The sequence below is a fragment of the Oncorhynchus kisutch genome, unplaced genomic scaffold (assembly GCF_002021735.2).
Source record: "Oncorhynchus kisutch isolate 150728-3 unplaced genomic scaffold, Okis_V2 scaffold601, whole genome shotgun sequence".
NCBI lineage: Eukaryota > Metazoa > Chordata > Actinopteri > Salmoniformes > Salmonidae > Oncorhynchus > Oncorhynchus kisutch.
Window position 1 is genome coordinate 347,048 of NW_022262546.1, and position 15,000 is coordinate 362,047.

At 42.4% G+C, this 15,000-nt stretch overlaps 1 pseudogene; it reads right to left on the reverse strand.

The window, feature by feature from the left end:
- LOC109887444 (tripeptidyl-peptidase 2-like) overlaps positions 1-15,000 on the reverse strand; it is a 35,555-nt pseudogene that overhangs the window by 5,765 nt on the left and 14,790 nt on the right.

Here is a 15,000-nt window from a genome sequence, read left to right on the forward strand (position 1 = left end):
AGACAGCAGGTAGAGAGACCCAAACAGACAGAGAGAGACTGACAGCAAGTAGAGAGACCCAAACAGACAGAGAGACTGACAGCCGGTAGAGAGACCCAAACAGACAGCAGGTAGAGAGACCCAACATACAGAGAGAGACTGACAGCAAAGTAGAGAGACCCAAACAGACAGAGAGACTGACAGCAGGTAGAGAGACTGACAGCAGGTAGAGAGACCCAAACAGACAGAGAGAGACTGACAGCAGGTAGAGAGACCCAAACAGACAGAGAGAGACTGACTTGGTCATCCACTGTATCTTCAGGTCTCTGAGAGCCTCTTCAAACTCCTCCTTCACATCCTTCTCCTTCGCTCCCTCCTTCGCTCCCTCCTTCGCCCCCTCCTTCGCCCCTCCTTCGCCCCCTCCTTCGCTCCCTCCTTCGCCCCCTCCTTCGCTCCCTCCTTCGCTCCATTCTTGGTCTTGTTGGGTGCAGGGATGAGGTGATAGACCACTGGCACAATGTCCTTGATGAGAAAGATAAAACCACTGGTTAACACACTGACAGCCTCTAGGACTACATTACCCATAAGCCTCTACAACACTTCCCCCCCCCCTGCCTGTCTGTCCAATCCCTTGTCAGTTAGAATGCGTTGTCATGGTGACAGAACACAGCTGCGCTGCTATATTCACCACCAGAGGAAATGAACCTTGTCTAACTTTGGCCAGTAGAAATATATTTACATGTTGGGGCTAGAAAATATCTTCATTCTTCCCCACAGTGATTCACAACATAAAACACCATTTTCCTTTTGAGGATTTGACAGAGTGATTTCTAGGTCATCAGTACCTTTTTAAATTTTCCTTGTCGTTTTGCAGAGGCCTGTCCCTGGTGGTCAGAATAACACACAGTGAGAGAGAGAGAACACAGGAAGGAGCATACAGCCTCATCGTTTACAACTAGTGGACAAGTCATTCTGCTTTTCTCTCATCGTTTACAACTAGTGGCAAGTCATACTGCTTCTCTCTCATAGTTTACAACTAGTGGCAAGTCATACTGCTTCTCTCTCATAGTTTACAACTAGTGGCAAGTCATACTGCTTCTCTCTCATAGTTTACAACTAGTGGCAAGTCATACTGCTTCTCTCTCATAGTTTACAACTAGTGGCAAGTCATACTGCTTCTCTCTCATAGTTTACAACTAGTGGCAAGTCATACTGCTTCTCTCTCATAGTTTACAACTAGTGGCAAGTCATACTGCTTCTCTCTCATAGTTTACAACTAGTGGCAAGTCATACTGCTTCTCTCTCTCTCAACTAGTGACAAGTCATACTGCTTTTCTCTCATCGTTTACAACTAGTGGCAAGTCATACTGCTTCTCTCTCATAGTTTACAACTAGTGGCAAGTCATAATGCTTCTCTCTCTCATCGTTTACAACTAGTGACAAGTCATACTGCTTCTCTTTCATCGTTTACAACTAGTGACAAGTCATACTGCTTCTCTATCATCGTTTACAACTAGTGGCAAGTCATACTGCTTCTCTCTCTCATCGTTTACAACTAGTGACAAGTCATACTGCTTCTCTCTCATCATTTACAACTAGTGACAAGTCATACTGCTTCTCTCTCTCAACTAGTTGACAAAGCATACTGCTTCTCTCTCTCATCGTTTACAACTAGTGACAAGTCATACTGCTCTCTCTCATCGTTTACAACTAGTGACAAGTCCTACTGCTTCTCTCTCATCGTTTACAACTAGTGGCAAGTCATACTGCTTCTCTCTCAACTAGTGACAAGTCATACTGCTTCTCTCTCATCGTTTACAACTAGTGATAAGTCATACTGCTTCTCTCCTCATCGTTTACAACTAGTGGCAAGTCATACTGCTTCTCTCTCTCTCTCAACTAGTGACAAGTCATACTGCTTCTCTCTCATCGTTTACAACTAGTGACAAGTCATACTGCTTCTCTCTCTCAACTAGTGGCAAGTCATACTGCTTCTCTCTCATCGTTTACAACTAGTGACAAGTCATACTGCTTCTCTCTCATTGTTTACAACTAGTGACAAGTCACACTGCTTCTCTCTCATTGTTTTACAACTAGTGACAAGTCATACTGCTTCTCTCTCATCGTTTACAACTAGTGACAAGTCATACTGCTTCTCTCTCATCGTTTACAACTAGTGGCAAGTCATACTGCTTCTCTCTCATCATTTACAACTAGTGACAAGTCATACTGCTTCTCTCTCATCGTTACAACTAGTGACAAGTCATACTGCTTCTCTCTCATCATTTACAACTAGTGACAAGTCATACTGCTTCTCTCTCATCGTTTACAACTAGTGGCAAGTCATACTGCTTCTCTCGCTCTCTCAACTAGTGGCAAGTCATACTGCTTCTCTCATCGTTTACAACTAGTGGCAAGTCATATTGCTTCTCTCTCATCGTTTACAACTAGTGGCAGTCATACTGCTTCTCTCTCATCGTTTACAACTAGTGGCAAGTCATACTGCTTCTCTCTCATCGTTTACAACTAGTGGCAAGTCATACTGCTTCTCTCTCATCGTTACAACTAGTGGCAAGTCATACTGCTTCTCTCTCATCGTTTACAACTAGTGGCAAGTCATAATGCTTCTCTCTCATAGTTTACAACTAGTGACAAGTCATACTGCTTCTCTCTCTCTCAACTAGTGACAAGTCATACTGCTTCTCTCTCATCGTTTACAACTAGTGACAAGTCATACTGCTTCTCTCTCTCAACTAGTGGCAAGTCATACTGCTTCTCTCTCATCGTTTACAAACTAGTGGCAAGTCATACTGCTTCTCTCTCATCGTTTACAACTAGTGACAAATCATACTGCTTCTCTCTCATCGTTTACAACTAGTGGCAAGTCATACTGCTTCTCTCTCATCGTTTACAACTAGTGACAAGTCATACTGCTTCTCCTCTCTCAACTAGTGGCAAGTCATACTGCTTCTCTCTCATCGTTTACAACTAGTGGCAAGTCATACTGCTTCTCTCTCATCGTTTACACTAGTGGCAAGTCATACTGCTTCTTTCGCTCTCTCAACCTAGTGGCAAGTCATACTGCTTCTCTCTCATCGTTACAACTAGTGGCAAGTCATATTGTTTCTCTCTCATCGTTTACAACTAGTGGCAAGTCATACTGCTTCTCTCTCATCGTTTACAACTAGTGGCAAGTCATACTGCCTTCTCTCGCTCTCTCAACTAGTGGCAAGTCATACTGCTTCTCTCTCATCGTTTACAACTAGTGACAAGTCATACTGCTTCTCTCTCATCGTTTACAACTAGTGGCAAGTCATACTGCTTCTCTCGCTCTCTCAACTAGTGGCAAGTCATACTGCTTCTCTCTCATCGTTTACAACTAGTGACAAGTCATACTGCTTCTCTCTCAACTAGTGGCAAGTCATACTGCTTCTCTCTCATCGTTTACAACTAGTGGCAAGTCATACTGCTTCTCTCTCATCGTTTACAACTAGTGACAAGTCATACTGCTTCTCTCTCATCGTTTACAACTAGTGACAAGTCATACTGCTTCTCTCTCTCAACTAGTGGCAAGTCATACTGCTTCTCTCTCATCGTTTACAACTAGTGGCAAGTCCATACTGCTTCTCTCTCATCGTGTACAACTAGTGACAAGTCATACTGCTTCTTCCTCTCATCGTTACAACTAGTGACAAGTCATACTGCTTCTCTCTCATCGTTTACAACTAGTGACAAGTCATACTGCTTCTCTCTCATCGTTTACAACTAGTGACAAGTCATACTGCTTCTTTCTCTCAACTAGTGGCAAGTCATACTGCTTCTCTCTCATCGTTTACAACTAGTGGCAAGTCATACTGCTTCTCTCTCATCGTTTACAACTAGTGGCAAGTCATACTGCTTCTCTCTCATCGTTTACAACTAGTGGCAAATCATACTGCTTCTCTCTCATCGTTTACAACTAGTGGCAAGTCATACTGCTTCTCTCGCTCTCTCAACTAGTGGCAAGTCATACTGCTTCTCTCTCATCGTTTACAACTAGTGACAAGTCATACTGCTTCTCTCTCATCGTTTACAACTAGTGGCAAGTCATACTGCTTCTCTCGCTCTCTCAACTAGTGGCAAGTCATACTGCTTCTCTCTCATCGTTTACAACTAGTGGCAAGTCATATTGCTTCTCATCGTTTACAACTAGTGGCAAGTCATACTGCTTCTCTCTCATCGTTTACAACTAGTGACAAGTCATATTGCTTCTCTCTCATCGTTTACAACTAGTGGCAAGTCATACTGCTTCTCTCGCTCTCTCAACTAGTGGCAAGTTATCTGCTTCTCTCTCATCGTTTACAACTAGTGACAAGTCATACTGCTTCTCTCTCATCGTTTACAACTAGTGGCAAGTCATACTGCTTCTCTCGCTCTCTCAACTAGTGGCAAGTCATACTGCTTCTCTCTCATCGTTTACAACTAGTGACAAGTCATACTGCTTCTCTCTCATCGTTTACAACTAGTGGCAAGTCATACTGCTTCTCTCTCATCGTTTACAACTAGTGACAAGTCATACTGCTTCTCTCTCATCGTTTACAACTAGTGACAAGTCATACTGCTTCTCTCTCTCATCGTTTACAACTAGTGACAAGTCATACTGCTTCTCTCTCTCATCGTTTACAACTAGTGACAAGTCATACTGCTTCTCTCTCTCTCAACTAGTGACAAGTCATACTGCTTCTCTCATCGTTTACAACTAGTGACAAGTCATATTGCTTCTCTCTCATCGTTTACAACTAGTGACAAGTCATACTGCTTCTCTCTCATCGTTTACAACTAGTGGCAAGTCATACTGCTTCTCTCGCTCTCTCAACTAGTGGCAAGTCATACTGCTTCTCTCTCATCGTTTACAACTAGTGACAAGTCATACTGCTTCTCTCTCTCAACTAGTGGCAAGTCATACTGCTTCTCTCTCATCGTTTACAACTAGTGGCAAGTCATACTGCTTCTCTCTCATCGTTTACAACTAGTGACAAGTCATACTGCTTCTCTCTCATCGTTTACAACTAGTGACAAGTCATACTGCTTCTCTCTCTCAACTAGTGGCAAGTCATACTGCTTCTCTCTCATCGTTTACAACTAGTGGCAAGTCATACTGCTTCTCTCTCATCGTTTACAACTAGTGACAAGTCATACTGCTTCTCTCTCATCGTTTACAACTAGTGACAAGTCATACTGCTTCTCTCTCATCGTTTACAACTAGTGGCAAGTCATACTGCTTCTCTCGCTCTCTCAACTAGTGGCAAGTCATACTGCTTCTCTCTCATCGTTTACAACTAGTGGCAAGTCATATTGCTTCTCATCGTTTACAACTAGTGGCAAGTCATACTGCTTCTCTCTCATCGTTTACAACTAGTGACAAGTCATATTGCTTCTCTCTCATCGTTTACAACTAGTGGCAAGTCATACTGCTTCTCTCGCTCTCTCAACTAGTGGCAAGTCATACTGCTTCTCTCTCATCGTTTACAACTAGTGACAAGTCATACTGCTTCTCTCTCATTGTTTACAACTAGTGGCAAGTCATACTGCTTCTCTCGCTCTCTCAACTAGTGGCAAGTCATACTGCTTCTCTCTCATCGTTTACAACTAGTGACAAGTCATACTGCTTCTCTCTCTCAACTAGTGGCAAGTCATACTGCTTCTCTCTCATCGTTTACAACTAGTGGCAAGTCATACTGCTTCTCTCTCATCGTTTACAACTAGTGACAAGTCATACTGCTTCTCTCTCATCGTTTACAACTAGTGACAAGTCATACTGCTTCTCTCTCATCGTTTACAACTAGTGACAAGTCATACTGCTTCTCTCTCATCGTTTACAACTAGTGACAAGTCATACTGCTTCTTTCTCTCAACTAGTGGCAAGTCATACTGCTTCTCTCTCATCGTTTACAACTAGTGGCAAGTCATACTGCTTCTCTCTCATCGTTTACAACTAGTGGCAAGTCATACTGCTTCTCTCTCATCGTTTACAACTAGTGGCAAATCATACTGCTTCTCTCTCATCGTTTACAACTAGTGGCAAGTCATACTGCTTCTCTCGCTCTCTCAACTAGTGGCAAGTCATACTGCTTCTCTCTCATCGTTTACAACTAGTGACAAGTCATACTGCTTCTCTCGCTCTCTCAACTAGTGGCAAGTCATACTGCTTCTCTCTCATCGTTTACAACTAGTGGCAAGTCATATTGCTTCTCATCGTTTACAACTAGTGGCAAGTCATACTGCTTCTCTCTCATCGTTTACAACTAGTGACAAGTCATATTGCTTCTCTCTCATCGTTTACAACTAGTGGCAAGTCATACTGCTTCTCTCGCTCTCTCAACTAGTGGCAAGTTATCTGCTTCTCTCTCATCGTTTACAACTAGTGACAAGTCATACTGCTTCTCTCTCATCGTTTACAACTAGTGGCAAGTCATACTGCTTCTCTCGCTCTCTCAACTAGTGGCAAGTCATACTGCTTCTCTCTCATCGTTTACAACTAGTGACAAGTCATACTGCTTCTCTCTCATCGTTTACAACTAGTGGCAAGTCATACTGCTTCTCTCTCATCGTTTACAACTAGTGACAAGTCATACTGCTTCTCTCTCATCGTTTACAACTAGTGACAAGTCATACTGCTTCTCTCTCTCATCGTTTACAACTAGTGACAAGTCATACTGCTTCTCTCTCTCATCGTTACAACTAGTGACAAGTCATACTGCTTCTCTCTCTCTCAACTAGTGACAAGTCATACTGCTTCTCCTCATCGTTTACAACTAGTGACAAGTCATATTGCTTCTCTCTCATCGTTTACAACTAGTGACAAGTCATACTGCTTCTCTCTCATCGTTTACAACTAGTGGCAAGTCATACTGCTTCTCTCGCTCTCTCAACTAGTGGCAAGTCATACTGCTTCTCTCTCATCGTTTACAAACTAGTGACAAGTCATACTGCTTCTCTCTCTCAACTAGTGGCAAGTCATACTGCTTCTCTCTCATCGTTTACAACTAGTGGCAAGTCATACTGCTTCTCTCTCATCGTTTACAACTAGTGACAAGTCATACTGCTTCTCTCTCATCGTTTACAACTAGTGACAAGTCATACTGCTTCTCTCTCTCAACTAGTGGCAAGTCATACTGCTTCTCTCTCATCGTTTACAACTAGTGGCAAGTCATACTGCTTCTCTCTCATCGTTTACAACTAGTGACAAGTCATACTGCTTCTCTCTCATCGTTTACAACTAGTGACAAGTCATACTGCTTCTCTCTCATCGTTTACAACTAGTGGCAAGTCATACTGCTTCTCTCGCTCTCTCAACTAGTGGCAAGTCATACTGCTTCTCTCTCATCGTTTACAACTAGTGGCAAGTCATATTGCTTCTCATCGTTTACAACTAGTGGCAAGTCATACTGCTTCTCTCTCATCGTTTACAACTAGTGACAAGTCATATTGCTTCTCTCTCATCGTTTACAACTAGTGGCAAGTCATACTGCTTCTCTCGCTCTCTCAACTAGTGGCAAGTCATACTGCTTCTCTCTCATCGTTTACAACTAGTGACAAGTCATACTGCTTCTCTCTCATCGTTTACAACTAGTGGCAAGTCATACTGCTTCTCTCGCTCTCTCAACTAGTGGCAAGTCATACTGCTTCTCTCTCATCGTTTACAACTAGTGACAAGTCATACTGCTTCTCTCTCATCGTTTACAACTAGTGGCAAGTCATACTGCTTCTCTCTCATCGTTTACAACTAGTGACAAGTCATACTGCTTCTCTCTCATCGTTTACAACTAGTGACAAGTCATACTGCTTCTCTCTCTCATCGTTTACAACTAGTGACAAGTCATACTGCTTCTCTCTCTCATCGTTTACAACTAGTGACAAGTCATACTGCTTCTCTCTCTCTCTCAACTAGTGACAAGTCATACTGCTTCTCTCATCGTTTACAACTAGTGACAAGTCATACTGCTTCTCTCTCATCGTTTACAACTAGTGGCAAGTCATACTGCTTCTCTCTCATCGTTTACAACTAGTGGCAAGTCATACTGCTTCTCTCTCATCGTTTACAACTAGTGGCAAGTCATACTGCTTCTCTCTCATCGTTTACAACTAGTGGCAAGTCATACTGCTTCTCTCGCTCTCTCAACTAGTGGCAAGTCATACTGCTTCTCTCTCATCGTTTACAACTAGTGGCAAGTCATATTGCTTCTCTCTCATCGTTTACAACTAGTGACAAGTCATACTGCTTCTCTCTCATCGTTTACAACTAGTGGCAAGTCATACTGCTTCTCTCGCTCTCTCAACTAGTGGCAAGTCATACTGCTTCTCTCTCATCGTTTACAACTAGTGGCAAGTCATATTGCTTCTCTCTCATCGTTTACAACTAGTGACAAGTCATACTGCTTCTCTCTCATCGTTTACAACTAGTGGCAAGTCATACTGCTTCTCTCGCTCTCTCAACTAGTGGCAAGTCATACTGCTTCTCTCTCATCGTTTACAACTAGTGACAAGTCATACTGCTTCTCTCTCTCAACTAGTGGCAAGTCATACTGCTTCTCTCTCATCGTTTACAACTAGTGGCAAGTCATACTGCTTCTCTCTCATCGTTTACAACTAGTGACAAGTCATACTGCTTCTCTCTCATCGTTTACAACTAGTGACAAGTCATACTGCTTCTCTCTCTCAACTAGTGGCAAGTCATACTGCTTCTCTCTCATCGTTTACAACTAGTGGCAAGTCATACTGCTTCTCTCTCATCGTTTACAACTAGTGACAAGTCATACTGCTTCTCTCTCATCGTTTACAACTAGTGACAAGTCATACTGCTTCTCTCTCATCGTTTACAACTAGTGACAAGTCATACTGCTTCTCTCTCATCGTTTACAACTAGTGACAAGTCATACTGCTTCTTTCTCTCAACTAGTGGCAAGTCATACTGCTTCTCTCTCATCGTTTACAACTAGTGGCAAGTCATACTGCTTCTCTCTCATCGTTTACAACTAGTGGCAAGTCATACTGCTTCTCTCTCATCGTTTACAACTAGTGGCAAATCATACTGCTTCTCTCTCATCGTTTACAACTAGTGGCAAGTCATACTGCTTCTCTCTCATCGTTTACAACTAGTGACAAGTCATACTGCTTCTCTCTCATCGTTTACAACTAGTGGCAAGTCATACTGCTTCTCTCGCTCTCTCAACTAGTGGCAAGTCATACTGCTTCTCTCTCATCGTTTACAACTAGTGGCAAGTCATACTGCTTCTCTCTCATCGTTTACAACTAGTGGCAAGTCATACTGCTTCTCTCTCATCGTTTACAACTAGTGACAAGTCATACTGCTTCTCTCTCATCGTTTACAACTAGTGGCAAGTCATACTGCTTCTCTCTCATCGTTTACAACTAGTGACAAGTCATACTGCTTCTCTCTCATCGTTTACAACTAGTGACAAGTCATACTGCTTCTCTCTCTCATCGTTTACAACTAGTGACAAGTCATACTGCTTCTCTCTCTCATCGTTTACAACTAGTGACAAGTCATACTGCTTCTCTCTCTCTCAACTAGTGACAAGTCATACTGCTTCTCTCATCGTTTACAACTAGTGGCAAGTCATACTGCTTCTCTCTCATCGTTTACAACTAGTGGCAAGTCATACTGCTTCTCTCTCATCGTTTACAACTAGTGGCAAGTCATACTGCTTCTCTCTCATCGTTTACAACTAGTGACAAGTCATACTGCTTCTCTCTCATCGTTTACAACTAGTGGCAAGTCATACTGCTTCTCTCGCTCTCTCAACTAGTGGCAAGTCATACTGCTTCTCTCTCATCGTTTACAACTAGTGGCAAGTCATATTGCTTCTCTCTCATCGTTTACAACTAGTGACAAGTCATACTGCTTCTCTCTCATCGTTTACAACTAGTGGCAAGTCATACTGCTTCTCTCGCTCTCTCAACTAGTGGCAAGTCATACTGCTTCTCTCTCATCGTTTACAACTAGTGGCAAGTCATATTGCTTCTCTCTCATCGTTTACAACTAGTGACAAGTCATACTGCTTCTCTCTCATCGTTTACAACTAGTGGCAAGTCATACTGCTTCTCTCGCTCTCTCAACTAGTGGCAAGTCATACTGCTTCTCTCTCATCGTTTACAACTAGTGACAAGTCATACTGCTTCTCTCTCTCAACTAGTGGCAAGTCATACTGCTTCTCTCTCATCGTTTACAACTAGTGGCAAGTCATACTGCTTCTCTCTCATCGTTTACAACTAGTGACAAGTCATACTGCTTCTCTCTCATCGTTTACAACTAGTGACAAGTCATACTGCTTCTCTCTCTCAACTAGTGGCAAGTCATACTGCTTCTCTCTCATCGTTTACAACTAGTGGCAAGTCATACTGCTTCTCTCTCATCGTTTACAACTAGTGACAAGTCATACTGCTTCTCTCTCATCGTTTACAACTAGTGACAAGTCATACTGCTTCTCTCTCATCGTTTACAACTAGTGACAAGTCATACTGCTTCTCTCTCATCGTTTACAACTAGTGACAAGTCATACTGCTTCTTTCTCTCAACTAGTGGCAAGTCATACTGCTTCTCTCTCATCGTTTACAACTAGTGGCAAGTCATACTGCTTCTCTCTCATCGTTTACAACTAGTGGCAAGTCATACTGCTTCTCTCTCATCGTTTACAACTAGTGGCAAATCATACTGCTTCTCTCTCATCGTTTACAACTAGTGGCAAGTCATACTGCTTCTCTCTCATCGTTTACAACTAGTGACAAGTCATACTGCTTCTCTCTCATCGTTTACAACTAGTGACAAGTCATATTGCTTCTCTCTCATCGTTTACAACTAGTGGCAAGTCATACTGCTTCTCTCGCTCTCTCAACTAGTGGCAAGTTATCTGCTTCTCTCTCATCGTTTACAACTAGTGACAAGTCATACTGCTTCTCTCTCATCGTTTACAACTAGTGGCAAGTCATACTGCTTCTCTCGCTCTCTCAACTAGTGGCAAGTCATACTGCTTCTCTCTCATCGTTTACAACTAGTGACAAGTCATACTGCTTCTCTCTCATCGTTTACAACTAGTGGCAAGTCATACTGCTTCTCTCTCATCGTTTACAACTAGTGACAAGTCATACTGCTTCTCTCTCATCGTTTACAACTAGTGACAAGTCATACTGCTTCTCTCTCTCATCGTTTACAACTAGTGACAAGTCATACTGCTTCTCTCTCTCATCGTTTACAACTAGTGACAAGTCATACTGCTTCTCTCTCTCTCAACTAGTGACAAGTCATACTGCTTCTCTCATCGTTTACAACTAGTGACAAGTCATATTGCTTCTCTCTCATCGTTTACAACTAGTGACAAGTCATACTGCTTCTCTCTCATCGTTTACAACTAGTGGCAAGTCATACTGCTTCTCTCGCTCTCTCAACTAGTGGCAAGTCATACTGCTTCTCTCTCATCGTTTACAACTAGTGACAAGTCATACTGCTTCTCTCTCTCAACTAGTGGCAAGTCCATACTGCTTCTCTCTCATCGTTTACAACTAGTGGCAAGTCATACTGCTTCTCTCTCATCGTTTACAACTAGTGACAAGTCATACTGCTTCTCTCTCATCGTTTACAACTAGTGACAAGTCATACTGCTTCTCTCTCTCAACTAGTGGCAAGTCATACTGCTTCTCTCTCATCGTTTACAACTAGTGGCAAGTCATACTGCTTCTCTCTCATCGTTTACAACTAGTGACAAGTCATACTGCTTCTCTCTCATCGTTTACAACTAGTGACAAGTCATACTGCTTCTCTCTCATCGTTTACAACTAGTGGCAAGTCATACTGCTTCTCTCGCTCTCTCAACTAGTGGCAAGTCATACTGCTTCTCTCTCATCGTTTACAACTAGTGGCAAGTCATATTGCTTCTCATCGTTTACAACTAGTGGCAAGTCATACTGCTTCTCTCTCATCGTTTACAACTAGTGACAAGTCATATTGCTTCTCTCTCATCGTTTACAACTAGTGGCAAGTCATACTGCTTCTCTCGCTCTCTCAACTAGTGGCAAGTCATACTGCTTCTCTCTCATCGTTTACAACTAGTGACAAGTCATACTGCTTCTCTCTCATCGTTTACAACTAGTGGCAAGTCATACTGCTTCTCTCGCTCTCTCAACTAGTGGCAAGTCATACTGCTTCTCTCTCATCGTTTACAACTAGTGACAAGTCATACTGCTTCTCTCTCATCGTTTACAACTAGTGGCAAGTCATACTGCTTCTCTCTCATCGTTTACAACTAGTGACAAGTCATACTGCTTCTCTCTCATCGTTTACAACTAGTGACAAGTCATACTGCTTCTCTCTCTCATCGTTTACAACTAGTGACAAGTCATACTGCTTCTCTCTCTCATCGTTTACAACTAGTGACAAGTCATACTGCTTCTCTCTCTCTCTCAACTAGTGACAAGTCATACTGCTTCTCTCATCGTTTACAACTAGTGACAAGTCATACTGCTTCTCTCTCATCGTTTACAACTAGTGGCAAGTCATACTGCTTCTCTCTCATCGTTTACAACTAGTGGCAAGTCATACTGCTTCTCTCTCATCGTTTACAACTAGTGGCAAGTCATACTGCTTCTCTCTCATCGTTTACAACTAGTGGCAAGTCATACTGCTTCTCTCGCTCTCTCAACTAGTGGCAAGTCATACTGCTTCTCTCTCATCGTTTACAACTAGTGGCAAGTCATATTGCTTCTCTCTCATCGTTTACAACTAGTGACAAGTCATACTGCTTCTCTCTCATCGTTTACAACTAGTGGCAAGTCATACTGCTTCTCTCGCTCTCTCAACTAGTGGCAAGTCATACTGCTTCTCTCTCATCGTTTACAACTAGTGGCAAGTCATATTGCTTCTCTCTCATCGTTTACAACTAGTGACAAGTCATACTGCTTCTCTCTCATCGTTTACAACTAGTGGCAAGTCATACTGCTTCTCTCGCTCTCTCAACTAGTGGCAAGTCATACTGCTTCTCTCTCATCGTTTACAACTAGTGACAAGTCATACTGCTTCTCTCTCTCAACTAGTGGCAAGTCATACTGCTTCTCTCTCATCGTTTACAACTAGTGGCAAGTCATACTGCTTCTCTCTCATCGTTTACAACTAGTGACAAGTCATACTGCTTCTCTCTCATCGTTTACAACTAGTGACAAGTCATACTGCTTCTCTCTCTCAACTAGTGGCAAGTCATACTGCTTCTCTCTCATCGTTTACAACTAGTGGCAAGTCATACTGCTTCTCTCTCATCGTTTACAACTAGTGACAAGTCATACTGCTTCTCTCTCATCGTTTACAACTAGTGACAAGTCATACTGCTTCTCTCTCATCGTTTACAACTAGTGACAAGTCATACTGCTTCTCTCTCATCGTTTACAACTAGTGACAAGTCATACTGCTTCTTCTCTCAACTAGTGGCAAGTCATACTGCTTCTCTCTCATCGTTTACAACTAGTGGCAAGTCATACTGCTTCTCTCTCATCGTTTACAACTAGTGGCAAGTCATACTGCTTCTCTCTCATCGTTTACAACTAGTGGCAAATCATACTGCTTCTCTCTCATCGTTTACAACTAGTGGCAAGTCATACTGCTTCTCTCTCATCGTTTACAACTAGTGACAAGTCATACTGCTTCTCTCTCATCGTTTACAACTAGTGGCAAGTCATACTGCTTCTCTCGCTCTCTCAACTAGTGGCAAGTCATACTGCTTCTCTCTCATCGTTTACAACTAGTGGCAAGTCATACTGCTTCTCTCTCATCGTTTACAACTAGTGGCAAGTCATACTGCTTCTCTCTCATCGTTTACAACTAGTGACAAGTCATACTGCTTCTCTCTCATCGTTTACAACTAGTGGCAAGTCATACTGCTTCTCTCTCATCGTTTACAACTAGTGACAAGTCATACTGCTTCTCTCTCATCGTTTACAACTAGTGACAAGTCATACTGCTTCTCTCTCTCATCGTTTACAACTAGTGACAAGTCATACTGCTTCTCTCTCTCATCGTTTACAACTAGTGACAAGTCATACTGCTTCTCTCTCTCTCAACTAGTGACAAGTCATACTGCTTCTCTCATCGTTTACAACTAGTGGCAAGTCATACTGCTTCTCTCTCATCGTTTACAACTAGTGGCAAGTCATACTGCTTCTCTCTCATCGTTTACAACTAGTGGCAAGTCATACTGCTTCTCTCTCATCGTTTACAACTAGTGACAAGTCATACTGCTTCTCTCTCATCGTTTACAACTAGTGGCAAGTCATACTGCTTCTCTCGCTCTCTCAACTAGTGGCAAGTCATACTGCTTCTCTCTCATCGTTTACAACTAGTGGCAAGTCATATTGCTTCTCTCTCATCGTTTACAACTAGTGACAAGTCATACTGCTTCTCTCTCATCGTTTACAACTAGTGGCAAGTCATACTGCTTCTCTCGCTCTCTCAACTAGTGGCAAGTCATACTGCTTCTCTCTCATCGTTTACAACTAGTGGCAAGTCATATTGCTTCTCTCTCATCGTTTACAACTAGTGACAAGTCATACTGCTTCTCTCTCATCGTTTACAACTAGTGGCAAGTCATACTGCTTCTCTCGCTCTCTCAACTAGTGGCAAGTCATACTGCTCTCTCTCATCGTTTACAACTAGTGACAAGTCATACTGCTTCTCTCTCTCAACTAGTGGCAAGTCATACTGCTTCTCTCTCATCGTTTACAACTAGTGGCAAGTCATACTGCTTCTCTCTCATCGTTTACAACTAGTGACAAGTCATACTGCTTCTCTCTCATCGTTTACAACTAGTGACAAGTCATACTGCTTCTCTCTCTCAACTAGTGGCAAGTCATACTGCTTCTCTCTCATCGTTTACAACTAGTGGCAAGTCATACTGCTTCTCTCTCATCGTTTACAACTAGTGACAAGTCATACTGCTTCTCTCTCATCGTTTACAACTAGTGACAAGTCATACTGCTTCT